This window comes from Oxyura jamaicensis, chromosome 7 (assembly GCF_011077185.1).
Source record: "Oxyura jamaicensis isolate SHBP4307 breed ruddy duck chromosome 7, BPBGC_Ojam_1.0, whole genome shotgun sequence".
Lineage (NCBI taxonomy): Eukaryota > Metazoa > Chordata > Aves > Anseriformes > Anatidae > Oxyura > Oxyura jamaicensis.
In genome coordinates this window covers 16053761-16072093 of record NC_048899.1, presented here as the reverse complement: position 1 = coordinate 16072093, position 18333 = coordinate 16053761, and the positions used below count along the sequence as shown (strand labels likewise).

General features: G+C 37.4%; 1 protein-coding gene and 2 long non-coding RNA genes across 3 annotated transcripts in view; 1 reads left to right on the top strand and 2 right to left on the bottom strand.

Moving 5' to 3' along the window:
* Positions 1-18333, top strand: part of BMPR2 (bone morphogenetic protein receptor type 2) — a 103722-nt gene that overhangs the window by 58654 nt on the left and 26735 nt on the right. The gene's annotated exons all lie outside the window — the stretch shown is intronic.
* LOC118170002 lies at positions 6640-8049 on the bottom strand. The gene is made up of 2 exons (XR_004752421.1): positions 7747-8049; positions 6640-7298 (listed from the first exon to the last, which is right to left on the bottom strand). It is a non-coding gene; the product is annotated as an uncharacterized LOC118170002 (long non-coding RNA).
* The window catches only part of LOC118170003, a 41940-nt gene continuing 34401 nt past the window's right edge, over positions 10795-18333 (bottom strand). Inside the window, exon 3 of the long non-coding RNA XR_004752422.1 lies at positions 10795-11033. This is a non-coding gene — a long non-coding RNA (uncharacterized LOC118170003). The remainder of the gene's footprint in view (positions 11034-18333) is intronic.

Here is an 18333-nt window from a genome sequence, read left to right as displayed (position 1 = left end):
GCGAAGTTCTTTTAAAAAATCTTTTGGAACTTAAAATCTCCTCTTTATCTTGAAATTGCAAAAATATGTTAGCTATAGTGCTAGCACTTCACTACACTTCGTTTTGGAGGGCTAAAACTACTTATATCTTGGAGTCCATAGAGAATTCATCTCTTTAAGTAGATGTACACATAACTCTTAGCTTATTCATGTGGTGAATCACCTGAACAGCATCGTCATCTTTGAATTGTCCTGCATATTTCTAGTACTAAACAGCAGTTACGTTATTTGAGTTTCATGTCTAGAACAGGGAAAGGAAACATTAATTTTATGAAATGTAATCAGTGCTTTTGCCTTCTTCAATAATAGTGAAAATTTGCATTTTAAATTGACCAGCATCTGTAAATAGGTGATTCACCACTGTTGTATCATGCAGTTCTTGAGGCATCTCTGCTGGAAATTAGCTGCTTATACTTATTGTTTTATGTGCTTCTATGAAGAAATCAAAGTTGATTTAATATCTTTTGGTAATACAAATAGTATAAATATGTTTCCTTTTCCTGGAAATGCTGAGTATTTCTGACTTTCATAATGTTATATTATAAATCCAATGCCATAATGAGCAGATAGGTGTTGTGATAATATATTTTGGAGCCTGGTTTTGTATGTCTTATAGATGAAGATTCTGGATAGGGGTTATGAGAATGGGACTTTTTCAACATGTATTAGTGGAAAATTGGACTGTAAATAATAAAAAGGTAATAGGTAACATTGTTTTACCTCAATTGTTTTACTTTTTTACTTTTTACTCCACTGATTTACTACTTAAGGTAAAAAGCAGAACACGAAAGGATGCTATACTTTTTTATGTTTTTGTTCAGGTGCTGTATATTATCATATGCAATATGATGATAAACATTATTCTAAACAAATCATACACTACTTTTTAACAACTCAAGTAAAAGAGAAATGGCTGGGAGTTCTCTGGAAGGCAGACAGACGTAGTAGTGTGCTTTTTGGGGGGCATTCTAGATAGATAAGCTTTCTGATGTGGTAATAATACTAAGCTTTGAAGGAATACTCCCTCCACCCCTAATGTTTTAAGACTGCATGCTGTAAATCTGAAAACATCAGAAGGAATTATATATGATTATAATTTAGTTAGGAGTCGTTAGTTCTGGGGCATTTGATGCTAAGACCTGAGATAATAGTTTATACCATTGGAGTTTGAATGTAAAACACAAGAAAACATCAGTGACAAGCAGTTTGTTGTTCAGGTCATCTGATGACACTGCACACATAGTGAAATGAGTACATTACCAAGGTGTGTCACCCTAACAAATTATACTGACTAAATTAACCGAGATACTGTACTCTGTTGACATTATCCAGTAAAATTAAAACACTGTCTACATTTTGCAAATGTTCTACTTGTCAGTGTCCCTGTGCTTTTTCAAACTGAACATTTGTTTTCACATTGGGTTTGTTGATATCCCCGTCTTCCTGTCTTGTCATGCTAAAGGCTTCTTGTGGTTGGAAGGAGTGGCTGTGCATCGACTTCTCCGCTGCTTCAGCTCCTGCCAGAGGGCATTAGCTTCCAAATGCTGCAGCTGTATCTGCCTGTGAGTTCTGGAGCTGCTAGGCTGGCTGAGCACTGCTCATCACAACCTTCCTCTCCTGCGCTGTTATACTAGTCACATTCCTCATATTTGATTTAGTATTCATTTAACCATGGTTCTGCTGGTTTTTTTAAAGGTTGAATTGACTGGGAAAGATTAAAGGGAACAAGAAGTCTGCAAAGCTCAGTTACAAAGCACTGCTAGGTGCTGCCAGCAATTGCTAATAAATTCCCGGACACTCTCTGTCCCCAGTTTTGTCTGTCCCCAGTACAGTGCTGGTGAGAAAGGTCTGTGTAGCACAGACTGCTGAAATAAGAGGCAAGCTTGGGAATAGAACTGTAAAACACAAAACTGAACATGGCTTATAAATATTGGGTCTGTTATTGGCTCTTCTGTTCTAATAAAATCACCTGTGTGGGATAACATTTAGATCACAGAAAACCTTCCATGTATTTTTCATGGTCTGTAATTAGATGCTTTATCTAAGCCTCACTTGTTACTATCCTATGTGCTAACATTGCTGACAAAATCTGATCCTATATCTTGGCTTTGTCTGTGATATTTCACTTCCTTGATTTTGGAACGGATGCAATTTTGAAAGAAAGCTTGTTGTTTGCAGTACGATTTGAACAGTCCCCTGTGAGCCCAGCTGCCTTGCAGGCACACCTGTACCGCATGTGTACATCAGTACCAGGGACCGGCCTCCAAAGCAGAGGCTGGAAGTCTGGAAGGATGGTTACAGAGATGTTGGCTTGTCAGAGTTAGCTATTAATAGCTAATAGCTTACTGTTGTTAATGGGGTAGATTAGGGTGAAGGGAATTCCTGAAAATGTTCTGAGTAGACACATTTGAAATATAAAGAGTAGAGTTCCTCAGTCTTATACCTACTTCTGTATACATATACTGAGTCTTTCTGTCTTTTATTTTGAAGTGTGTGTGTGTGTGTGTGTTATTCTTCCCGGTCACATTGCATTTGGGATGCTGCTTCCTTATTTATTGAAATAGCTGTTGTTGATGTACGCCATTCATTATTATTATTTTCACTGTTTCATATTTAATAAACAAAATCAACAGTGCTCTGTTGCTATGGTCACTAATACCTGAGCGTGAGTGGGGAGACTGAATGTTCCTTTCCCATGTTGCAATTCTCATTATGACTGAATTTGTGATAGGAAATACGACTTTTAATGCCAGCTGTTGGAAATTTACAGAATGTATATTCTTGGTTCCTATGCTTTCAGTATCAGAATAGATATGGATCTTTCTAAACGTTGATTGTGATCAGATATAGGTAGAAAATTGATACATTTCTTTCTCAGAAGCCTATTTTGATCATCTGTGTTTTCTTTTGGGATACTTATTCTGTAACTAACACTTTTGATAATTTAAAATAAATCAATATATTCACTAGTCTTAAAATCTAACTTAGGCAAGTTGTAGTTTATTTCAGTTAACTTGAGTAGTACGCTTCCACACCGGATTGATTCATGGAAGAGCATTTGTTGCACAGATACGTCTAAGGAGAGAAGTTAAAAGTTCTGCTCCTGAGGGGAAAGTAAAGCAATTGGAAGAGGAAATTGTAAAGACTTTCTATTGCCTTAGCTTTTTTTCTTGTTTTAGGTTAGAATGAGAGGTTTGTCAGAGAGGCCTGAGGAAAAGGATTTCTTATCCTAAGATATATAATACAAAATTGTATGAAGACTGAACTGAAATGTTTAGTCCAATTCTTTCAAGTACTTTTAAAAGTTCCAGTGAGGTGGATTCAGTGTTTCAGTACAACAGTTTTATGCAATTATTTTTAATTTTAATCCTACTAAATATTGTGTGTATGCTTCTTGGTGCTAGGCCAATTACTTCATAAAAGTTTCTGAATTATCTATGGATAACATTAGACAGCTTTCAACTTTGGCCTGGATTTTGCCTTCCTTTAGGCTGGTGGCATGAGGCTCATTTAGAAGCTGCCTGCAAGCCTGTAAATATTTTCCTAGGCTAGCAAAAAGTTCCTTGTTCCAGACACTCATATTGACTTCAAAACTATATATACTCTGAGCAAGGATAAGGATCCTTGCAGCCTGTATAAAAGCACTTATCACTTCAGCAACACTTGGAACAGGAAATGAGAGTGCTGGTTGATTCTTTCCTATGCAGAACCAAAACATTCCCGCGTACCTTAGAGTGATGGTTCAGAGCCATGTCTATCAATCTGTTCACAAGCTGGATGTGTCTATCTGAGGAATACATGACTGATGTGTGCTCTAGCCAGCCAGCCAGTCTGAGTGGAGCCACTAAGATCGTTGTTGCTTGTTCATAGTCCTGTTTCTCACATTAAAGCATTAACTATATTAACTTCTGTTTTTAGAAATAGTGTTTTAAACCCCAGCAAATTAGTGTAAATGTTACACAAGTACAGTTTATATATGTATGTGTCCCTTTGCCATAGGAAGTTTTGCTGTTTAAAAATGTGCACGCACACAGACACAAAAATAAAAATGAAAGAACACGGGGGGGGGGGGGGAATACCCCAATACATTCACGAAAACATCACTTCCTGAAAGGTAGTTTTCTAAACTGCAGCACATAAAAAATGGCTTTATTCTAAATGCTATTCTTTTTTCCCAATTTTTCTTCTCTGAGGATATAATTGCAGTAAGTAAGGCAAAAGGGATGACGTTAAGTGAGCCACAGTGAATTACATGTAGCAATGTTCTTCATCTGAATGCACGTCCAGACACGGCTGTCTCCTTGAGGAGAAAGCAGAGAAAACTTGGTGAAAACTTACTGTGAATTAAAGCATGGAAAAACACCAGCAGCCAGTGTTAGATGAACATACAGAAATATTTAAACTGTTATTTGAAAAAGTTTTTTAATGATCCTGCAGAGTAACTCAAGCTTCCTGCCTTATGAATGCTGTCAGCAGATCAATTGCACGCTTGTCAGGAGTGAAGATGACTCTGGGAAGCATCCACCACCACATGTAGGTTTGGGTGTGCAGAGCACTGCACATACCTACACTGGACACTCCCAGCTGCAGAACCATTCATAGCATCTTTGGTGCAAACTAAAAATGTGTGTGGGTGAAATAAATACACACTGTAAGCCAGAAGTGTTACCCATCTACTGGCAGTGCCAGGAGCCTTGGGAGGGATGCTGTCCACAGGCCTTGCAGCTCTTGCAAAAAGTGCTTGTACAGGCACCCTCTCAGTGCGAGAGTGCTGTAAAAGACATGCTTAGCTTTGGAAATAGGAGACTTCTTATATCCAGCACAAAGTAGAGAATAGTTGGTGTGTGATGGCAGGGGGAGAGTGTGCATCGAGATGTTTTTAAGCTAATTTGAGATTTCAGCTATATAGCTCAGACGTTTGCTATTTTTATACAGATAGGTTAATTTATTATTTTTTTAAAAAAAAAAACAACAAGCTCTCTGCTGTGGGGAGACAGTTATAATAGATTCAGGGTGTTAAATACCTATTATGAAGACTATAATGTTTACATATTTTGAATTTATCCCATTAGTAAGTTGCAAATCCTTAATTTCACATATCTTTCCAAAATAGAACAAATTACCTAAGTCACTAAGATATCTGGCTGAATAGTGTCTCCCCTCTGCTGAATTTGGTCCAACATTGAACTAGTGTGTGGTGTTATAATCTCTAGCAGGCTACCCCGAGCAGGGAACAGGAGCGAGCACAGTCCTGCATTCAGTAAGAATCCAGCTGTGTGGTCACACGTTATGTTTGCTATGGAATAGAAGTTTCCTATGGCATGAGGGATTGCAGAACTAAACATTTAATTAGCATGCTGAGGTCATACTTCATCTGTGTGTTCAGCAAAGATGTGTTCATTTTATGCCTGCAGACTGTTGCTAGCTAACTTATGAGTGACTAGGAGGTGAGCATAAACTGCTAAATTTGGAGATTTTTTTAGCAGTCTGTATAAGAATTCAAGTATTTGCTTTATTTAGTAATTTACAGTTTCTGCTCAAGCAGGACCTAAAGCACGTTCAGTAACACAGTGATGCCAGAAGCATGCCATGAATTTGTTCCCTGTGTTAATGTATTTGTAATCACTGTTATGTGTTATGTCAATAGTATAAATGCCTTTTGAAGTTTGAATATCCACTTACAGCTGAAATTTAGCCATGTTTTTGTTGTTTAGAGGAAATGTGCAAGTTCTTGACAACTAGCTATGCTGTTGCAGTGGACTGGGCTCCTTGCAGACCTTTCATGGATTTGAAATCTTAAAGGGACATTTAGAAAGGGGGAAAAAAAAAGTCTCATGTTACAGAAATCACAGAACACTTGGATTTCCTTTTTGAAAGGATAGATTAGAAAACAGAATTCACCTTTAAAAAAACAATGGGATTGTACCAGGCCAATATGCTTAACTGATGTGCTTACCTGCAAATTGTTAGAAGGAATAAGAGAAGAAAATAATCAAAAAAAAAAAAAAAAAAAAAAAAACCCCATAGTGCAGGCAGAAAGTATACAATTTATCAAAGTCTTCACTTTTAATTGGCACTCGATCCTCATTAATGGAATTTATAGAACTTCTAGAACTGCTTTTTCCTAAATATGATTTTTTTTTTAAGACTAGCATGAATTTTTTTTTTTTTTTTTTGAAAAATGAAAGTGGGGAAAAAATTAGAAGACAAGTGATTGGGGAGTGTCTTAATCTTGGGCAACCAAACAAATTTGTATTAAAAATAGGCAAGTTTCGTAGCAGCTTTGCTGAAATCTAAAAATACTTTGGTGTTCAGTTGGGAACCAGATGAGTCATACGAAAACCTTGGCTATGACTGCTTGTATTTTGTGATGTATTAAAGCAGGAACACCTGTTAGGAAGGAGTCAGTCTCAAGTTTAATTTTTTCATTGTTTGACAAAAAAAGGTTTCTACTCATTTAGTGGGAGTTGAGTTTTTTGCCATTCGTTTAGCAGGATTTCATGGTACATTCATGGTACATTACATTTGAGTAAATCAGATTGACAGAAGCCTGCTTTGTATTCAATTTTAAAGAGGTTGTCTTTACCGTTCTTATTTCTATTTTTTTAAGCAGTCATTTGTGTAAATATGTCATGTGAAGATATCAACCTCAGTCTTACAGTTTAATTGTGTAATGTCATTAACACAGTTAAAATCAATACTCAGGGCTGTAACAACTTCAGGGGCTGATTTAAGAATTATTTTAATTACGTTGAAAAATGCTTAAAATATAAGCGTTACAGAAACTGTAGTTCAGTTTGCAAAAGTATTTTATTCAATCTCTGAAGTTAATCTAGAAATCACCCAGATTCCAACACTGTTAACAAATTGGTTCCATAGGATTATGAAATGTCTGCACATTACCTATTCGAATTTGTGTTGAAATATTTATTCCTGGTTTGAAACAAGTTTGTTACTGTAGGGCAGACAGAACATGTTATACAAGTGAAGTCAGCTGTATTTCTCATATAACCATGGTGTAACACAAATTGATAGCTTTGATACCAGCCTTTGTACTTGATTGATGTGTATTTGTTTTGGCAGGGGCGTTGTTTTCCAGATCTTCCTCTTTCCCTGCCGTGGTCTCCCTGTTGGCTTTCTCACCCAGTTCACTGCTCAGCATAACCGCAGTTGTACCGTGCGGCTCTCAGGGCACTGCTGGGGTGGAACAGGCACCTGGGAGCAGGAGGCAAGGGATGATGCTTGAGCTGGCACTTAAGCTGCGAGAAATGAACATCAAACAATGTCTGTATTTCATCTGAAATCAAGTACTTAGATCTGTAGAAGAATTTTGCATAACTGCAAACTAAGGATTACTATTTATCATTATTGCCTTTTTCATCTCGTTATTTTAAAACAATCAGAATAACCTTTGAAGTTAAGGAAGGCACTGTTTTTCACATTATATAACCAGCTAAACTAAAGCACGCGCGCACACAAAAAAAAGTAACCTACCTAAGATCAGGTTATTCAGTATCAGAGCCAGAAATAGAACCCAAGTTTCTCTTTGCCTTATGTTTCCAGTTCTGGAAAATACTTCTTTCCTTGAGGGGGAAAAATGCATTCACATGTATATAACATATGCACCTGTGCGCCCTCACACAAGCTGTAGTTATTTCTGTGAAGAAGGTTACCTCAGCTGATACCTTGGAAACAGAAGCTGCTTACCAGTGGGAGCTATTGATCTTGCTGGAGTCCTCTGAGGTGAAAGCCTTTCTCCTCACCACATCTTTCCAACCATTTCAGCTTCTGCCCTGCCGAGTGTTGGATATACTTCTTTCTCCTTCTGACATGCTTTGTTGTGCTTGCTGTGTTTCCTCATCCTTTGCTGTTCTTCTCTTAATTTCCTTCTACTTAAGGATGTCCCCAAATAGCTACATCTCGTATCTGTGAAGTATCTGAGAAGGAGGTTCTTCCTGCCCAGAAGCTGGCTGAATCTCCATTTTAAGCAAGAGTGTAAGGATGGAGGAAAACAACCCTTAGGAAAGTTTCTCAGCTGGGGAGGAGATGTCTTTCAGCAGAAGCCAGGAGAGGTCTGGCTGCTCTGCTGGCCTCCTCTGCTCACAGGTGATAGTGGCCAAGGGGGCGTAACTGGCTTCTGAGGTGATGGTGAGGTGGATGGGAGCAGAAAGGGGGATGGGAGTGTGAGAGAGAGACTAAGATACACTGCTGACTGAGCGTGAGTGCCTAGGTCTCAAGTAAAGGAAGAAAAGATGCCATTCGCTGCGTTTCTTGGGGATCCTGGAACAAGGAAGGAGGGGCATTTTTGGCAGGCCCCGTCTTCTGCCTTTCTGCTTTGTCTTTCAATTCCTTCTAATGTTTTCATCTTATGCCATGTTTCCCAGATGAGCTAGTACATTAGGGAAGAGGAACAGTAATAGTTATCATCTTAATATTAAGAAAAAAAACTTAAAGCCCTTAAAAAGTAATTGGGTAAAAGTTAGAAATTATATGGCAATGAAGAGAAGATAACTGGGAAAAACAGGGGTGTATGAGTAACTATTAAGGGGAAAATGAGGCATGCGCTTTCATGTTAGACTTTGTCCTTTTAAGTAGTGATAGGAGAAGCTGGAGCAGATGCATACCTTTTGGAATACAATGTGTTGTTTGAATTGGCATTAGCAAGGCAAACACAGTCTTTAGTAACCATGAACGTTACTAAAATGTCAGACAGGTTTAACTCGCAGCTTTGTAGAACCTACTTTCAAATCTAAAATTGCAAAACCATGTACATACAAGAATGAAATACTATACTGAGTTGTACTGGAAGTGCTGAAAATATGTTATTGGGTAAGTCAGAAGAGCAAAATTTTAGTAATAAAATATTTGCTAAATTTAAGGATTATAGCTGAGTATTACAGCATTAATCTGATTTGGGACATCAAGCCTGAAATACCAGAGCAGAAACCAGAAGTGTAATGAAAGGTTTTATCAGAAACTCATTCTCACCATCTCATTTTTGTATCAACTTTTTTTTTTTTTTTTTTTTTAATGTGAATAGATTAGTTGCCTAAAATTGTGCTCTAATCAAGGTTTCGTTGCACAGTTCAGGTAATGATTTTGGAATAAGCACTCCATACAGTCACGTCTGATAAATCACTTCATTTTTTATTGCGAATAGCTAAGTCTAACAGAGGGGGGGAAAAAATCCTGATTTTTTTTTTTTTTTTTAATGACAGAGTTGTCCAGCCTTATTAGCAGGACACTAGCTCTGCATTACCTTTCCCCAAGCAGAGCAGGAGCAGGCTGGGCAAGCAGCAGCACAGCTTTGCCTTCTCCGCGGTAGCCCCAGACAAAGGCAAGCGTCGCACGGAAGCAGACAGCGCGCCTCCAGCCTCGGCCACGGCCTGGCTCCATGCTCTGTAAACAGCAACATCCGAGGCTCCAGCACGGCAGACAGCGGCTGCCCGTCTGATGTGCACGCAGGAAGCGCCTGCTTGTACAGGCCCAGCTGCGCGCTGCCAGGCCTTGGCTCTGCCTTCCCGCTGAGCAGTTATTGGCAAGGGGCGAGCGGGACGTTGCAGGAGCAACGGGAGCTCCACCAAGTCACGGACGGTGGTCCTGAGCCCCACAGCTAGCGCAGAGAGGAGACGTGCAGGCACAGCAGCTCACGGCTGCCATTTTTTTTAATAAGGAATTTCTGGGGTTTTGTTTGTATGCCCATATGAAAATAGGCATTTTCATGTTTTGATGTCATTTTTGTGCTATATTTTTAGTGTAGCAATATGTCTGAGGATATTATGAATATGAAACATTTAGCTGTTGAGCCAGCTGGATTTGGAATAACTTAAAATAACTTTAAAGAGACTTTATGAAATACTCATTTTTCTCTGTGGCAGCACATGGATTTTTTTTGTTCCAGTGTTATTGCAGACACTGCACAAGTGCCATTACATTAAAGCCGGTGTTACCATTTGGTGTAATAAGGAGGAAGATCTGTGTGTCCAAGATCAATATAAGGGGATAATGTAAATGTTTTTTTTCAGCCTTTCTATTAAAAAATAATAATTCCTGGCTATTTTATTTTGATATGGAAGATGTTCCTGGTTTGTGATTAAGTGTACAAGTGCTTTCAGTTAAGCATGAAAGCAAGGCTCAGGTCTACTCAAGTGCAGCTTGCTTAAAGAAGCCAAGTATTTCTTTTCTCTATGAGGTAACCAAATGTTTAGCTATGTCTGGGGAACTTCAGTAAGATAATCTAAATTTGGTTTTGGCTTTGAATTGCTGTTATATATGTTTATATACATCATGATTCTAAGGGGCTAGTCAGTAGTGTTAGAAATGACACTGAAAATGCCTGAAATCACAGAAGAAAAGGCAGAAAGAGAAGTTGGGTTGGGTTTTTATCTACTCAGGAGTTATTTCTCCAGAAATATGATAGGCTGCTAATTCATGTCTCTGTATCTAGTCATCAAAGGAAGAGCCGTTAGGGATTGCATAACCCACTTCTCTGCCAGATAAATTACCACACAAGCTTAATTTTTAGATTTCATGTATCAGTGCAGCCTTCAGTTTTCAAAACAAACAAAAAAGGTGAATCTAATGCATGAAGCCTGGATCCAGCTCAGGTGCTTGCTAACAGCTGTTCCCCGGAGAAGGACAGAGGTTTGGGAAGGGTTCCCACCTCTCCAACTGCTCGGGCGCAGGGGCAGAGGGATACCTCTTCAAGAAAAGGTCCAGAGAGCTCAAATCCAACTTGTAGTTTCTGACAGCAGGTTTTCAAACACAGAACTGCCCAACTTCTAGCTGTAACAGGGTTCTTCTGGAGCACACTGTGGAAAAAAAATACAGTTTGGGATGTAAAGTTTGTTTTCAGGCATTCTCTGAGCAGCAGAGGGGGATCTGTCATGCATTGTTGCCAGGTTGGGATGTTCCTGCAGGTATTGTGGGAATCTGGTGCTCTGTTAGAGCCCAAGTTCCATGTGTCTATGAGATTAACATGAGATTCTGTTCACCTGGGAAAAAGGGATAAAACTGTTCACCTTCCAGATGTGGAGAAAATCATGGAAAGATGTCAAAAAGGGCACTTCATAACAATATATATGTATGATTTTGTATAGAAATATAAAATCAGTCAAATAGGGTGATGCTAAATGCAAAGGAGAAAAATACTGGTGACTGCTTTCATGTTTTTTGGTTTTGTTTTCAAATACAGGGATGAGTGGAAATAGTGCAAACTTTCTGCTCCACCTAAGCTTTTCAGTCTGGAATAGAAACCAGGGATTTTCTCTCAAGTCAAGGGAAAAATATCCATTTTTAGTTATGAAACAAAATTGCCTTAGGGTTACTGCTTGGCAGGATTGTTTTGTTAAGGAATGTCGCACCATCTCCCACAAAAAATACTGTTCCCATTGTGCTTTTCATCTGTGCCAGCTCTGCATGCTCAATCCTATTCCATAGAAGTTTCCTTGCTAACTTCAGTTATTGTGTATTCAGATGCTTGCAAAAAAATGGATGTCAAACAGTGTTCCTCACCTGAACTTTTGTTTGAGTATTGATAGTGGTCGCATTGATTGGTATCAGATGTTTACATTTAACATTGTCTCATGTTATTACATTATTTTGGCATGGATTTTAATTTTATTAATAACTTGTCAAGTGCTCACTTCAAATGCATATGTTCCTAAAACAGAATTAAGATAATGGTTGTTTTAAAGAGTGCACCTATAAAAGTTTAGGTGAATGGCAAAAGTTTTGGGGGAAAAACATTCAGGAAATGCTACTTTCTTTCCTTTCACTATCCTCAGCTGTCCATAGGTTTTTATGGAAAAGTAGAAATAGCTCCTGCTGGAGTTCATCATAGAGGTTTGTAGATAATAACTTTAAGCTATTGCAGCCTTGTAGTACCAACTTAGCTAAAGATGTGGGTTTAAATGCATTTAGTTAGAACAGTGCGGAAGGCTGGCTGATTGGGATTCTTGTTTGAATGTATAAAAAAACTACCTATGCCTGTGATATTTGAAAGACTGTTAATGTATGTTTCTTTATTACAAGCTCTCTACTTAATTCTCTTCTTTCACCTTTTCTTTCCTGAGATAATTGAATTTAAGATTCATTTAAAATAATTTCAGTAATTTTTGTTTTATTGTTTATATTGGAGGCATTCTTGTCACTTCTTCTAGCATGCTGAAGACTGAGCTCTCATGTTTCAGGACGATGGATCAGGAATGAGGTAGTGGTCAGTTGGTTTGAAAGAAATATTGATTGCCATCCAGAAAAGAGGAGGGAATAAAAGAATCAGCTAAGTGTTTTGGTTTGCCTGGCATGAACAGCTGGAATACAGCAAGTGCCAAGCAGTTATTTTACACGATGTGAAAAAGTCATTGGACATGTTTGATATAAAATGTGTGTAGACAGAGTAGATAAACAGATTGTTGTTTGTATATTGTGCACAGATGTTTTGTAAGGAGCCTCAAAGTATTTAAAGAAAAAAAGATCATTTAAGTAAATATACCCCCCCCTTTTTAAATGAAGAAACTGGAAAATAAATCATACTCAGCATGTTATTAACCAGGCAGTGAATATAATAAAATTGTAATCTATGCATTACCTTGGTATTTGAAGCATAGATAATTGTATATTTTTTCAAGGGACTGAGACCTTGCTGTCATGAAAGTTGTATATGACCACTGTGAGAAGAAATGTGACTTTAAAAGCAAGTAGAATTAATTATACTTGCTAAGTCCCTTTTCCAGTCTGCACAGCATATTTGCAGTCATCTGCAGCAGAAGGCCATATTGCCCACACGCTTCATCCTTCCATCTTGCATGGTGTTCATAATGTAAATGTAAGGTTTCCTTCGTGCTTCTGATCTCATCCTCAATATCATTAAGATTCCTTAATAGAAAAGCAACTTCTGTAACAGATTGGCAATGAACATATTGAATCTATCACATCAAAGAAATAGTTGTAGGATGGTGTTAAGACTCTGCTTCTTTTTAAAGTGATCTGTATGGGCAGATCTTTGAGTCCCTGTGTAATTTTACTGACTTTGATCAGAGTCCATACAGCTGTAGTTGTTTTGAAGAATCAGATGTTACTGTTGTGCTGCGAAGGTTAAAGGATGGTGTTCTCTTTATTTGTTGGAGACTATCATTACTAGTCACTTGGTGGTATGGCAATTTAAATATTATTTCTTTGTGTATTTGTCAAGTGTAAGACTACTTGGCTTCTGCAGCATGTTGATACCAGAAATTCTGTGGGAACATAGGTAAATTTTTAAAAACTGGTTTTCATTATATAGAATAATTGTAGTGATTTTCTAACATGTTGTTAAACAATACTTATCTCAACTTCAATACACATTTTCTAGAATTATTTACTACTGTGACAGATACACAGCTGTGAGTCATTTACTTGAAAAGTAGGCAGATAATTTTAAAAAATTAAATGAAAAGCTTTAATAGCAATAGAGAGCTCTGGTGTAAATTTATTTTATGTGCAAATGTCCTTTATTATGTGGCCACCCCTTACTTCCAAAATACTGTTTTTAGAATACAAATGTCTGCAGATATTCAGGATTGTTTTCATATTACATATTTATACATATATGTGTGTGTATATATATATGCATATAGAGTGTATCTCTTTAACATTGAGACATTTCAAAGGCTAAGGTTTCATATTCAAATGCTTAAAAGATAAGGAAACAATATAATTGCTTCCCTAGTTCTAAGGCCATCCCCTCCTGTGTCTTTATGTTGTGATACAGCCTTTGATTATACAATCAAATATTTCCCTATGGGATTCCTAGTTTTTGAACATTGCTAACGCTCTCTGTCTGTTCTCATAGCTTTCTTGATTGCTTATCATAACAGCAATCTCTTCAGCATCACAGGTTTGGTGCCCAGAGGATGAACGCAGGCAGTGACGAAACAGTGAGCTCTTTGGCTGTCATGCTGAAGCAACTTTGCATAGCGGTAGAGAAGAGGTTTCAAGACAGTTTTTACTTGCTATAAGCATGATACTATCTTTTCTCCTTCTGATTTCCCTCTCTATACCTTGCAATTTTAATAATAGTATTACAGGCAACAGCGTGATGCATAGTGAAGTGGAAAATGTGAAAATTCTGCGTGGGTTCCCACCGGTCCATCTGCCTGGCTGGAATGTTTTACCTTCACAGCATGGGCTTTGGCACTTGAACTAACAGGAACGTTGATAGCGGTGGGGAGCTGATGCTTTATCTGGAGGGAAGATGCACTGTGGGCAAGGGCCTTAAGGGAGGAGTTGTCTGAAGGTTTCACAGTGTTTGCTGATGGAAAGGAAGATACTGGAATCCTGCATCCTCTTTCTGGCTCCGAGGGAAGAGTTCTTTAATGTTTACAGGCTCTTTTGCCATTGGCTATCATTACCTATTTTTCAATCAGTTTCCTTTGATTTCTCAAAATGTTCTGTGGTAATAGGATAAATGCTATTTTTTTTTTCAATACGGAAATAGGAAGCATGCAGAAGACTTTCATTTTTGAAAATTATATTACAGAGAAATAAAAGAAGAAGCTTCTTCAAACATAGAAACAGATCGGAATAATTTTGTGTGAATTAATATTACAAAGTTATGTTTCTAGTGGAAAGTTAATTTGAAGGAAAAATATTATTTCTCGTGATGTCATTAGCACCATCAGCATTTTTCTTTCTGCCTCATTTCTGAGGAAAGCTAGGAAAACAGCAGTAGAAAAATTTGCATGTGGCAATATGGAAGCTTAATTTAAAAAAATAATTACCAAAGATACAGTACAAGTGTTAGGCAACTATTATGGCAGAGATGCCTTAGAGGAGAAAGAGAAATGCCTACTGTGGTAAAAGTGCCTGTAGGGAGCAACAGAAGTGCAGGGCCAGGTTCAGCCAGATGATCTGCCTCTAAGTACTGGAAGTGTTAGCCCTCACAGTTTGCTCTGAAATGCATTCTGTTATTTGTGTGTGCCTTTGATGAAATTATCTTCCTACATAGTGTCTGTTGTACTCAGGTTTTGGAACAGGAAAACAAGCTCAGTACTGATGACGAGGGCAGCACGCTGCTGGGAACCGTGCTTTGCAGGTTATCAGCTGCTCCCCAGCCAGGAGGAGGTCATCTCTGTTTTAATGAGTTGTGGCCTCTCTTTCTCCCTCTCCTTCTTCCTGTCTTTCCTCTCAATGATACTTGTTGTTATATACCTTTATGATGGAGGTAGTGGACTTCAAAAGAATATTCTATCTGAATTAGTGGTAGGAATTAGTGGCTTCAATGAGGAAGTGTGTATGTGCTGGATGCCTTCTAAATGTCATGGGCATTAGTTATACTTCATTTCTTTAACGGGCTGCTGGAAGAGTCAGTAGCCCTGGGAGCACTGTTCTCTCTTTCCTACCCAAACAGGCTAACAGGTGGGCTCTTAGTGTGTTTTCGGCCTTGTAACAGCTTTTGTTGATTTTGCTTTTATGTTTCAACAAAATCTGTTTTAGATTGGGAAGCTGAACTAAAAGTTTTCTTTACCTCTACAGGAAAGGAAATGAAAACCTCAGAAGTGAAAGAAGCAAATGGACTAACCTCTTCTTTCAGTTACAGTAACATAAACTTGAGGAAACTTTGATGATACCTTTTGTGTACAAGTGTCGCTAGAATTTGGCTCAGTAATGAACTCTTTAATCATTACATTTCCTAGAGAGTACAGCTAATCCTCTCAGTATGTCTTTCTATGAGTTTATGCTATTGCTTTTTCATGCTATATAGTGAAAATCTGAAGTCCCAGCCTGAAATTTGTGAAATATAGTGAAAGTCTGAAATCCAGTTTGAAATTTCAAGGTAGTGTCACACAGTTTATGTAGTTTCTTCTGTTTGTATTTGAAATACCCAAATAGTGATGATGATCCCAAAAGATCAAATCAGATTGCTGAACAGTAGTTACGTATCTTTAAAGTCAGTTCCCATTATGATATGGCAAAGAAGTGCTGAAGCTATAGGGCAGGTGTCATGTTATTGTAAATAAACTTTAAAAGCAGAGTCCACTGATTTGGGAATTAGGTTGTTAACACTTTCACAATGTCATACCTCAGAAAACATAATTTAGTTGGTCTGTTGCTTTTCCTTTTATGTAGTGTTACAAGTAAATATCAGGCAGTAAAACAGTCCTTGCTGATAAATGATGGGAAATCATAAGCAGTGTTTTACCCATCCATGTTAATCTGAGGTGCATTTTACCACTCTATTGAAATGTTCAGCTACCTTTATTAAAAAATTAGTATCTATTTATAAAAGTTGCTCAACAGTGTGTTGATGGTAATTCATACTGTAGGACTGACTTGGACTATTGGAATAGTTGACAACATTGTTTTAAAATGATTGCAATGGCTCAAGATAAGCCAGTTTAAGATTTGTTAAGAAGCAACTCTGCTTGTATATATATATTTATCTGTTGGATGCCAGGGAAGTTCTTTGCAGATATTTGGTGGATGCACAGATACCACTACAGATTAAAAGCCCCTCGACGGAATGGTCCATCTAACAGTGCAGCTCAGAATGCCCTTGCCCTGGGCCATGCCAGGAGCAGAGAAACAGCAAAATCCTGTTCCAGAAGGGAGAAAGGTGGCAGAATCATACCAGAGTGGACAGAGATGTGTTGTTAACCCTTCGAATGTAAGAATAGCTACACTAGAGCAATAAGGCTTGGGCATTAGATTACATTTGGCAAAGAAGTATGGAAATGGTTACTGTATGCATAGCAATGGGAAGGCTGTGAATGGCTACACACTAATTGTGTGGTCAAGCAAAATGCAGCTGATGTTATAGCAAAAAGCTCAGCCCCTCAAAACCTACATTTTCTTAATCCTGAAATGGTGCTAGGCATCAAAGGCCTAGCTGATACAAATCATATATATTTATATATATACATATATATATATGTAACGTATATATAAAGATAAGCCAAGAAAATATAAATTATTAAGCTATTCCATTCACAAAAAAATAGAAAAGTCAAAATTAGGATTTCCATGCCAGCAATTATTCATCTTCTTACACTTTAATAGTATTTCATACTGCTTTGTTACGATATCAGGTCCTTTTATGATGTTTTGCTTTTAAAAAATATATATATAATGTCTATAAATGTACATACTTTGAATTCATAATTTAGATAACAACTGTAACTTTTATTTTTTAATCTCCACACAACAGAAGTCCTAACTATTATTGCACAGTATAGTGCTCTGTGGCAATAGTTCATTTTCTTAGTGAAACTCTATTTTACCAAAACTGATAGTGATGGCATTTCTTTTGACAGAACAACTTGAAATTTGATGGTGTCTTGATTACCATGAACTCTCTCTTATTTAAAGCATATTTCAGATATGAAGTGTGTGTTATTTTTGATGGGTAATTTTTCATGTGCTTTTCAAATCTAAAACTCCCTCTTTTTTTTTAACCAGTTTTTTCATATTTCCACTTACCATTACGATTTCATAAGAATAGAAGCTGATGTCTTTTAAACTTGTTTTGTCTTCTTATCTGTTCCTCTGATGTCTCTCCACACTGGGAATTGGAATAAATGAATCATGTTTAATTTCCTTTAAAAGCAGTTCAAGCAGAATGAATTTGTCTGTTTATTCAGCTAGTGTAGACTGGGATAAATTTTATTTCAGTCTCACCTAAAAATTTACTCAATGTTTAAGCCTTGTATCATTATATATTTCGTGGTTTTAGAGTAGCTAGGTCTCATTACAGTCTGTTAAGGAGTACTTTTAGCAATATATAAGACAAGTTTAAACATAGTTCCCAAACTTGGCTTTAAAGCCAATGTAAATGAGGTCTTGTAATGCCACATTCCAGTGATTCAATCTGCAGTAATGAATTTCTATATTAAAATGGCTGAATCTTTATATGCCTGAAAGAAGCAAGATGGGGGTCTCATGGGGAATAGCACCAGGCTAACCATTTAAGATACTAATGATTTTTTTCATGAACACCCCCCCCTTCCCCAACAAGAACAAAAAAATAGTGGGATACATTTTGGCAAAAATCATATTTGATTAAAAAAAAAAAAAAAGCTCAGTGAAACTAGTTATTTAATTTTCAGTTCCATTGTTGTTTCAGGTTGCTTGATATTTTACAGTTTGTCTGTCTTTGAATTAAGTAAAGAGAGTCAATTAAAAATGATCCAAGCACTGATACAATTAAAAAAAAAAAAAAAGTATTTTGAAATACAAGTAGGAAACATTATTCATCACATTGCAGCATTATTACCTTAGTTCTACCTTAGTTCTACCTTAGTTCTACCTTAGTTCTAC